Source organism: Schistocerca gregaria, chromosome 2 (genome assembly GCF_023897955.1).
Source record: "Schistocerca gregaria isolate iqSchGreg1 chromosome 2, iqSchGreg1.2, whole genome shotgun sequence".
Taxonomy (NCBI): Eukaryota; Metazoa; Arthropoda; class Insecta; order Orthoptera; family Acrididae; genus Schistocerca; species Schistocerca gregaria.
In genome coordinates this window covers 48,758,113-48,769,139 of record NC_064921.1, presented here as the reverse complement: position 1 = coordinate 48,769,139, position 11,027 = coordinate 48,758,113, and the positions used below count along the sequence as shown (strand labels likewise).

General features: G+C 41.7%; 1 long non-coding RNA gene across 1 annotated transcript in view; it reads left to right on the top strand.

The window, feature by feature from the left end:
- The first annotated feature begins 2,339 nt into the window (after positions 1–2,339).
- LOC126336287 (uncharacterized) overlaps positions 2,340–11,027 on the top strand; it is a 176,246-nt gene continuing 167,558 nt past the window's right edge. Inside the window, exon 1 of the long non-coding RNA XR_007564941.1 lies at positions 2,340–2,536. This is a non-coding gene — a long non-coding RNA (uncharacterized LOC126336287). The remainder of the gene's footprint in view (positions 2,537–11,027) is intronic.

The following is an 11,027-nucleotide window of genomic DNA, read 5'->3' as shown; positions in this document are numbered from 1 at the left end:
TAATTTTATGTCTTGAAAGTTTCTTGCGAACTTAATAAACTGTTAATTAACTGAAGCCAACTTATAAACTTGCACTTTACTTTATAAGCCTGCGGCAGATTAACTGTATTCTAAATGGTCGACTGCAGATAAGTTCCAACTCGAGACGCAAAAGTAGGAGAAATATGAAATTTAAACTCCGTTCTTTACAGTCGCACGCTATCAGCGTAATTAGTCAAAGGTTTGCAGCAGACTCTGCACAACATTAGCCCACAGCAACTGTTTTACGGCTAAACGCTACGGTCCACAAGTGCCCGAAGCTGGACCACGAAAAGTTCTTTCACTTATACCATAAAAAAATTCTGTAGTAAGAGCACCTTCGAAAATTCTAATTTTTAATGACTTACATCACATCCAGGAGAAATTGTTTCCACACCTGGTGCGGTTAGATAGAATTACAGTTATGTAACAGCACATGTAACCAAGTTCCACTGAAGACAGTATACATTGAACGTTAATGTCAAAAATGAAAACAAAAATAAATATAATTTTTGTGTAAGCGATCGCTGACAGCCGTAAGATATTTGACGAGTTTTATAGTCTGTAGAATAGTTGCACTTGTTTTTCTTGTGGCTCCGCACCTCAGTCGTTGAAAACGAAATCCTTACAATATCGCTTTGTGTTCGTCTGTCTGCCAAGACTGTTAAGACTCTTTTTCTCAGGAACGGGCAGATGTTTCAAGTTGGAAGTCGTGTCTTGTAAATAAAAGGGAACCTCCCCATCACATCCCCCTCAGATTTAGTTATAATTGGCACAGTGGATAGGCCTTGAAAAACTGAACACAGATCAATCGACAAAACAGGAAGAAGGTGTGTGGACGTATGAAAGAAATAAGCAAAATATACAAACTGAGTAATCCATGTACAAGATAAGCAACATCAAGGACAATATGAGACCAGGAGCACCGTGGTCCCAAGATTAGCGTGAGTAGTTGCGGAACAAAAGGTCCTTGGTTCAAGTCTTCCCTCGAGTGGAGAGCTTGATATTTAATTTTCAGTTTATGTGACAAACTTTTATGTCTTCATCACTTTCTTGGCAGTGATTATCACATCCACAAGAAAACCTAAATCGGGCAAGGTAGAAGAATCTTTTTACCCATTCGCCAAGTGTACAAGTTAGGTGGGTCGACAACATATTCCTGTCATAAGACGCACATGCCGTCACCAGTGTCGTATAGAATATATCAAACGTGTTTTCCTGTGGAGAATTGGTTGACCTATGACCTTGCGGTCAAATGTTTTCTGTTGCCATTGGAGAGGCACGTCCTTTCGTCTACTAATCGGACGGTTTTGCGGTGCGGTCGCAAAACACAGACACTAAACTTAGTACAGTGAACAGAGACGTCAATGAACGAACGGACAGATCATAACTTTGCGAAAATAAAGAAAGTAAACTTTTCACTCGAGGGAAGACCTGAACCAAGGAATTCTCATTCCGCAGGTGCTCACGCTAACCACGGGACCACGGCGTCCCGAGCTCACAATATTCTTGATGTCGCCTATGTTGCGCATGAACTACTCTGTTTGTATATTTTGCTGATTTTTTCACAGATCCACACAACTTCTTCCTGTTTTCTCGATTGATCAGTGTTCAGTTTTTCTAGGCCTATCCACTGTTGCAACTTAAAACTAAATCTGAGGGGGGTGCGATGGGGAGGTTCCCTTGCAAGGCGTATGGTACCATGACAGTGTAAATAATTTAAGCTTCTAAGTCAATGCATTTCAAAACATGCGGCTATATATGTCACATATTTTGAAACTTGAAAACTCAGTCGACTGGGTGAGAAGATGTAACAACTGATTGTTGGTTAAATGTGTCGTTCATGTTTTTTCTCATGTCATGTGCAGCGCTATACATTAAATAAATTAATTCTTAAGCCTAGTGCAAAGTTTAGTACATATGATACACTTTTTATTACATAGATCCATAGCGAGGAGACACTCTAGGACGCAGAATGTCATGAAAGAAGAATACGTAATGAAGACAGGAAGAGCTGCGCTGTTCCTTTCTTAGATCCTAAATGGACGCTTCTCTGCCCGCTACCTTGCTTAATTGGAATATCGCGTTAATTCAATTCCTACGTAGGTCAACTGAAAGTATTTTCCGCTGCCCGACTATTTAATATATGCCGAATCCTCAGTCCTAAATCAATACGCTGTTAAGTGCCACAAATCAAGACTCTTCGTATCAAATTACAGACCCGACATCGCTAATCGGAAGTCTCTCGTGAGAATTCGCTCCCTGTATGTAGGTTACGAGCTTGTCTAATATCGAGAAGTAATCCGCGTGTATTCCTCGTGTGGAGGGCGCTACAGTCGACAACGTGGTGTCTCAGTATGTGTGCACACTGTTATACCCACTTGACTCCACTAGTGGTGAGTGCCGTAGTTTGTGGCGTCGGTCGTGCGGTTTACGGTGGTGAAGTGGTTGACTGTATTACGCGAGCAGTGTGCGATGGGGTTCCATTGCAGTTTGCTGTTCATCGTTGCAGTTCTTGGTGAGTACGGAACATGTGCACAATGTAGTTGTTAGAAAATATTGACGTTTTATGCACAGGCTACGTATAAATTAAGTTGCGATTCCGATAAATGCTTTGTATACGGAATTTTGGATAACTTTAATTACTTCCTGAAATAATTTTTACATAGTTATTCGGAGAAAAATTGAAACGTTAGTTGCGTCAATATACTCTTAGTAATAACAAAATAAATTCAGTTCAAACGTGAATTCTGATAGTAACTGGTGAGGGAAATTTAGCATCGTTGCTGCGCTCTATAGTCACATGTAGAATTTTCTATGCGTGGAAGACACAATTAAAAAATGAACCATAGTTGTCAACGGTGTTGTAAGCCAGGTTCATCTGGTGTATCGCGATTGCAGGTAACTAATACATAGCTTTAGACCAGTGGTTTCCGATCTTTCTGAGACTGTTATCCCCGAGTGCAGTCAACACTTGTATAAAATGATGAAAGTTGAAGAGTGTGTGTGTGTGTGTGTGTGTGTGTGTGTGTTTGAATGCATGACTGAGTTGGTGGTGCACTGTTAATGCTTAGTGCCTAACCGTTATAAATAATAGAAACGCTGTGTACAGCACTATAGTAGCTCTTCTGTAGTAGATGCTGTCGTGCTGCCAATCCGTTTCGAAGCAAGTTATGACAGTGCGAGGAACCTGTAACCTCCATCGCGTTAACGCTACTATTAGAGAAAATATCTTACATAATCAGTGTCTTACAAAACGCAGCATAATGATGATCCTTTGAAAAATAGTTTCGTGACAAACAGAATCGTATCGTTTAGTTTTCATCTCTCGGAAAATTTGATGTTACCGCAGGTTTAGACATACAAACTGTTGGAGTAACTGTTAGGTGGCCACTGGAACTTGTATCTGTTTCGAGGCCCCTACACACGCGACAGTTCATCGGCCGGCCGGCCGGCCGACCGACCGCTGTATTCCGTGGCAGCCAACACACCTACCGACCGAGTGCACGCAGAGATTACAGCGCCGGCGTGTTATTTGTTAACCTTAACTTCATTGTTTGTCCGAAGAGTTGCTGCTTGGTTTTGCACAGAAACGAAACGCAGGGATTGTTGGCTGTTCCGGAGGTAACAAAGACAAAAAAACCGAAAGCTGTGGGCAAAAGCGACGAATGTAAGGAAAGTTTCCCCTCGTCGCGTTACTTAAGCAACTGGGAGCCAATGGTTTTCGTAATTATGTAAGAATGGATGAATGGCGCTTTTCGGAGCTGCTGAAATCAAACCATTCCTAACGAAATAGGATAGTCTTGAGAGGCTGTTACCTACATTGCCTACTGGTAGAAGTTAGAGGATCCCAAATTCAGTGCTGTTGTATCCTCACAATTATTAATTACAATGATTTCTGAAACCTGCAACGGGATTTAGTTGTCTACAGAAATAAATGGTAATGCAAAATTTAGGTATGTAGCAGAAAATGACACGTAATTTAAAACGCTCATGTAAAATTGGAAGTCTAAACATGGTGGTTGCGCACATTACGTAATAAATGCAGCAGGTAAATAGAAAATGAACCATTTAGCAACTGTTAAGACAGTAAAAAATCCCACACTTCGCTTTTCATTAATATGAAATCTGCGAAGGTACAATGGTGTGCAAGGTAACTGAAGAGCCGAATATGATTTTGGCTCTGAATTTTTATGAAGTTTGTGACATATGACAGATGTCATTTGACTGAATTTGTCTTGAAACTAAAGAATTTGTGGAAAATCGTCTGCACGTGCAATTAAATTTAATTACTTTGATTTGTAAGAAATTGAAACGTTTTGTTAACTCTAGTTTCTACAGGAAATTAGTTTAGACAGCATGTAAGTCTTCTATATGATGCTTTTGCGTTAGCTTGTTAAAAATAAAATTTCTTTGCAAGTAATGGAACGTAAGTTATTAATGAGTCAGTCTTTAATACTGTAGTATTTAGTTTCGGTGCGAATGTTTTCACCACACTGAAACAACTAACGTAAATATCGTTCGGAGCTAGGTGCCGTCATTTTACGGTGAGAGATAGATCTGTTGCTTAACCTAACTTTCGTGCCCGCAATATTTCCAAAATCGCCGTTACCAGGATGTTACAATAAGAATATCTTGCAAGTGCAAAGCCATGGGTATCGGGTTTTCTGTTCCAATGGTGAGATTCTGCTTAACAGCTAAGTTTTTTACCATTCCAGTATAGTTAGTAATGACCGCGACTTCGAAAAAGTTACTGTAGCGTAGGTTAAATGACTTTCCGTTAGTCTCGCATTATGTATATTAATAGAAGCGCCTATCAAATCTGTAGCATGTAGAAAATAATCTTAATTTCTTGATAGGTTAGCCCCAGAAGTATGGGAAATTTTATGAAACTCATATCTTGAAGAATTATTCTAATCAACCGAAATGTTTAAAATAGACAGAAAACTTCACGCATGCTAGAGAATAGATTTACTCGGAAATCGAGCGATTAGGTGCGCTTGGTGCGTAATATCTTCCAGTAATGGGAAAAGTGCGGTGTGTTGCCAAAGAAGAAAACACGTTAATACAGGACTTTGACATTACTTACCGCCCATGTTTACTAACGGGTCATAAAGCGTGAACGGACAATTGGCCACGTGTAGGGGCGAGGAGTGCAGCCAACAACTCCTTTCTCTGTTTAATATAACCTCGTTTGGTGTGAAACATTTCCAAGTTTTAGGTGCGATGTACTTAAAATGTCTTCATAGGTCTGTAGGATAGGCATGCACTTCATTTATACACGTTGAAATAATCGTAATAAATTGTAATAGGTGTGCCACGGTAGGTTGTGTTGAAAAATAGCCAGAAAAAAATTAGATCCGTTGCCCTATTTGAGTGAGTTAACAAAGAATTTAGTAGTCAGGCTGTTGCACGCACAGATCAGTGCGCTCCACGCACAACTGTCAGTTGTTAAAGCGTACATGATAGCGCACAAAACTGCTCAGCCTATGGCTCGGGTTCGGTCCCTACTGTCACACTCCCAATTTTTTAATCTTACGTTTGGTTGTAGGAATAAATCGGACACGTTTGGCGACAGTCTTTCGAACCCGTAAATTTCCGTGCGGAACTGCCTGATAAGCTAATTTTAATTAAACTTTTCAGACGGTTTTAGACCACCCTGTCCAACAGTCTAACAAAGTCAATGGCACAGATGTGGTTTGTATGAACACGATTTTGATCATAGTCTCAATCACAATACGATCTTTGAGTTCCACTACACTTCTCGGTATTTGCAGCCGAGCTCTCTGCCTTGTATCAGACCACGGAGTACATCCGCCGACACAGCCGTATGTCCTCTGCTCACTCACTCAGTGCCCTTCAAAGTTTGCGTGCTGTACAACGCCCATCCCTTAGTGCAGCGGATTCAAGGAAACTCACTTGCTCACTGTTGGTGGAGCCAGTGTCGTGTTTGTGTGTCCCTGCCAGGAAACGAGGCTGCTGATGCTGCTGCCAAGGCTGCAGTCCTCGTACCTCAGCCCCTGAGTACCTATAGTCCCTCTGATCTGTGTTGCCGCCTGTCACGAGGTGGTGTCGCTTTGGCATCGCCAATGTTCCTCCATTCACGGAAATAAGCTTCGGCTTACTAAGCCTCTCCCAGCGCCCTGGACGAAATACTCTCGGCCCTCACGCCGGGAGCAGAATATTTTAACTCGGCTGCGCATTGGGCACTGCCTTTTCAGCCATCGTCATTTGCCAAGCGCCGCTACCCTACCAAGGCTTAACAGTACGCCACTTCCTACTGGAATTGCCGTCTAATTTATTAGCCGTTTTAGCGAATGACGCTCGGGCCGTCGACTGAGTTTTACTTTTTATCCCACGAAGAAATTTGGCGAAGGCCATTTAATTTTTGTTCAGGATCACCATTTCTATATGGTGTTTTTTAGCCCTTTTTCCAAGTGCCTGTTTTTAGCTGTCGGCTGTTCAGTCCATTGTGACTGACGTATTGTCGTTTAACTCTGTGTTAGTGTTCTATAGTTTTAACTTGGGCGCGTATGACTCCAGTTTTATGCACCCCAAAGCAACACAACACTACAGACCAGTAGATAGGCACTAATCTGTAGGCCGACCGACTAATTTTGTTGCAGCAGACACACTGCACCCAGAGTTTAGAGCGCCGTTGTGGTGTGATATATCTAAAGCTCATTGTTTGCCCTGAGAGATTCCGCTTGGTTTCACACGGAAACAGAATTAGGTGTTTGCGTAGACTGTTCTGAAGGTAATGAGGCCAAAAGTAGCAGAGCTCTATGGATAAAGCTCTAATGCGCGGAAGGAAAATAACCAACGTTGTTACTTAAGCAGCTGGGTCCCTATAATTTACGTAGTTACCTGTTAATGGACGAATCGTGCGTTTCGGAGTTGAACATCAAACCATGTTTAACGACAGTCATTAGAGAGGCTGTTAACTACTTTACGATTTCCAGCGACTGGCAGGTCAGGATGCCCTCAAATTCAGTGCTGTTCTATCACAAGTTACCAACTAAAATAATTCATGAAACGTGCAACCTGATTCATAGGTGAGAGAGATAAGTCAAGCTAAAGCAAAACTAGACTTTCACATGAACGTTATTTACGTATGTGGCACAAAATGACCATGTTTAAGAAACTTATTTTAAAACCGAACAAGAAAGACTAAACTTGGTTATGGTGTACATAGTGTAATAAATGCAAGATACATCAGAAATGAAGTACTTGGCAATTGTAAAAACTGTAAAAAAATTCTATCCTTCGCTCTTCATGTCAGAGTTTTGGACATAGGGTGGACTTCAGCATTTGTAACAATGAAGCAAGTATAGGGCTATTCAAAAAGAAGGAAAAGATTTCAACTCAATTTCACTGTTCCTGGAATGAGAAAAATTCAGATTACGCTTTAATGTGAGCACCTTGTTACGACAAATAACAGAACGGTGGCTGAAAGTCAGGCACGAGGGGGAGGGGCGAGGGGGGGGGGGGGTGTCGGGTAAACACGCCGTCTTTTGAGAGACCCCACAGGTAAGACACACGGTGAAGTCTGGAGACTTTGGAGGAGCAGATGATGAATTTCATCGCCTGTGGCCTCCTAGGTCTCGAGACCTCACACCTTGACTTGACTGTGAGGTCATGTAAAAGGCGTTTTTATGTCCCACCTGCCCGACATTCCTGACACTCATTGAAGTGTGACATCGCACTGTTGAAGCTGAGAGATCGATAACGAGACCAGCTGCTTCGTGTGTGGTACTAAATGAGCCACCTTTCTGGTATTTGCCATGTACCGTATGTTGCTCACATGGAACGCATAAAAATTTGAACTGTTCTGTTTCCAGGAACCTTAGAATTGTTTTAGCAGAAACACAAAAGGTCGACGGACTTTTATTCTGTGCCATGCGATACCATTATGGATTAGTTATTAGCACTTCATTCCGTGCGTCTATATTGCTATACTTCTTGCACGACCTTTCCCAGAAAGGTGTGCAGCTTTTAAATTTCTCCAGAAACTCTGTCCCTCAGGATTCGACCGCATCGCACCCTGCAATGTATAGAAGAATAGCATTTAATCCCGTGCACAGCCACAAGATCAACTTTTGCCGCAAAGTCGGCACGACAGCATTACACAAGGGCACAGTTTGTTGGGTGGAGACATACGGCATACTCGCCCGACATCCCAACAAGGAATGTTGGTCGGTCGGTCGGTCAAAACGCGTACACACGCGCAGTTTATCCGTCGGGTCCGTCGGTATCTCGGTTGGTGTGTAGGGCCCTTAAAACGTGCAATACACTGAAACCAACTGCGTACGGGGTGAAAACATACAAACTAAGAACGTTTTTTATGTCGGACAACTGACAATATGTGAAGTGCCTTGAACTTCCGTCACAGGTGTTTCGTGAGTATGGTAGCGAGTCAGATAGTAAATATCATTGATGAAACCATCTCTCAGGCTACGGTTGCAATGGCTTTCTTGTGGATCTACTGGTGTTTCTTATGAACGGCAATAAGTGGTGTAAGTTCACGAACGTCTTGTCGACCCGTGTTCACTAGTTTGGGTATTTAGACATTATTCTCAATAAATAGTCATTTATTGTTAACAATACTAGCTTATTCCCAAGCTTTCACTCAGTTAATACCCGGCAGAAATCTACTTGCATTTGCACCGGACTTTGTTAACTTTTGTGGAGAAAGGCGTGCAGTATACTCATTCATCCATTTTCAAAAAGCTGCCACTTCAATTCAAAAATCTTAGCAGTAATCCACGCTTTTTCAAATCGGAACTGAAAAGTTTACTCATGGGTCACTCCTATTCTGTCGAGGAGTTCTTGAAAAATTAAGCTGATTCTTGCTGTGTTGTTTGCTTTTACTTAAACCTAAGGCTTGCCTTTTTTTAGGTTCATAGACATGTTATTTTTATGTTATTGCTTTCATGTTATGTCATGTACTGACAAGTTTCGCGATCTTGGATATTTGCTCATCAGTTTGGTCCTACAGAACATGTTAAGTAAGTACAGAAAAGGTTCTGGTTGCTAGTGGAAGAGAGAGAATGCTTACTGTAGTGGCTTTTCTGCAGTCCACTGCCTCTCACGGTGTGTTCAATGATTGGTAGTCATCGGCGAATAGAATGCCGAGCATTTTGGTGGCTTCCCTGATCTTGCATTTCGACGTACTGGATTCATTGCATTGTCGCAATCTTCGTGGTCTTCCGCCAATTATGGGCAGCAATATGTACATCCAGGAGCAGGCCACTAGATCCGTGGGCGAAACGTTGATTCCATGAGCGAAAGTTATGTACAATATGACGCGTTAATACACCCATTAAGTTTTCGTAACATACTGGCCGTGGAGGCCTGGGGGATTAAAATTTTACTGCCTTTATGAAACCATCAACTATTATAAAAATACGGAAGTGCTACTATACAGTTGCCGTTTCTTTTTAATCAAGAAGTTCTAAATTTATTTCTGCTGCGTGTGTACTGGTACATTACTTTGACTTGAAAAAATAAATTTGTTCAGCCAAACTGTTAATACTTGAGTGGACATGTTATTTTGCGATGGAAATACGTTAGTTTTATAGCTACTCAAGACACAATAGGTTGAAACTTAGCACTAATGCGCTCAATTTGTGAGTGATTAGTCAGTGGAATTCTTCTGAAAAACACGACTCTCCGATTCACTAGACAGTCGTACGAAAATTCAGCTAGTTACTATAGAACGACCAGGTTTGTCCCCTCTGTCTTCTGGCAGCACAGGAAGTGAGCTGTACAGACGCCACTGCGGCTGGAATTGGGCTGTTTACTGGCTGACTGTGAATACATTCAAAGTAAACGGTGGTTGCGTCTGGAGTTGAGGCAGAAAGGGGAAGTGTTTCCAGCGATAGTTTGGTGGAGTAATGATATACTTGGCGGACTGTGCCTACCAGCTGCTACAGGTCGTTACATCAGATCCGGTTTGATGCAGTCCGTGAAACATTGGTATAGGTTGAAACGTCCGCTTAGAAAAATTATAAAAGTCTGTGCTTAAACTGACACACAATATTTTTTAGCGCAACGCAATCTGACTTCAAAAATTCCTACAAAAGAATGGCCCTGATTAACATTAACCTATACCTTTCACAAATCACCTCACAAAAATCTTCGTTACTCAAACTACTGCAATACAGAGAGCACCAATAAAGCTAGCTAAATAAAAGATTCAAACTACGGGAGGCACTAACTCCTGATAGGTATAGTTAGCAAATGAAAGATTTTAATAGAGAACAATGTATTTACCTTAGTAGTCATAACATATATAGCAGTTCATGACATCCAGTCTTAAAAATTTCAAATCTCAAATCTCCATCTCTTCCCCCACGTCCATCACTGCTGGCGGCTCACCTCCAACTGCGCAACGCTACACGCTGTTAGTATCCAGCTGCCGCTGCCCAACACTACAATGGCAGATAACAATGCAAACCAGCCACAGACTGCACACGGCACAGCCAGTGATTTTTCATACAGAGCTACGTAACGGCGGCGTTATCAATAAACAACTAAACAGCCTACTTACAAGGTTGTATATCCAAACTGGCAGGTTTCAGTCGGACCCACCTAGGTTTGTACATAACCAAAACGTAGCACAGTACAAAAAATTTCACATGATATATACTTCAACCACTAATGTGGGCTACCCTTCGAAGATCATAGCTGAATCGGATTACGAGCTTTGATGCCTCGAACTAGACGGAATACCGGTATAAGTTTTTCATGTTTCCCGCTACTGTAAATAATTCACCTTTATTGTACAGAGACAGAGAAACGAACGCACTGCATGTGTAGTGAAAAAGACCCTTTACTCTGTTTAATCTGCGGCTGACTTGTTAATTAGTCGTACAGCGCTGAGACATTGAGGCACGGTAGGGTGAAGTTCTTCTCTTAAAGAACGAAAGCTATTATCCGTGAATTTGGGATAAGCTGTATACAATACTGAATTATGCAAATAAAAAACTGATAATACTTTCCTGTTA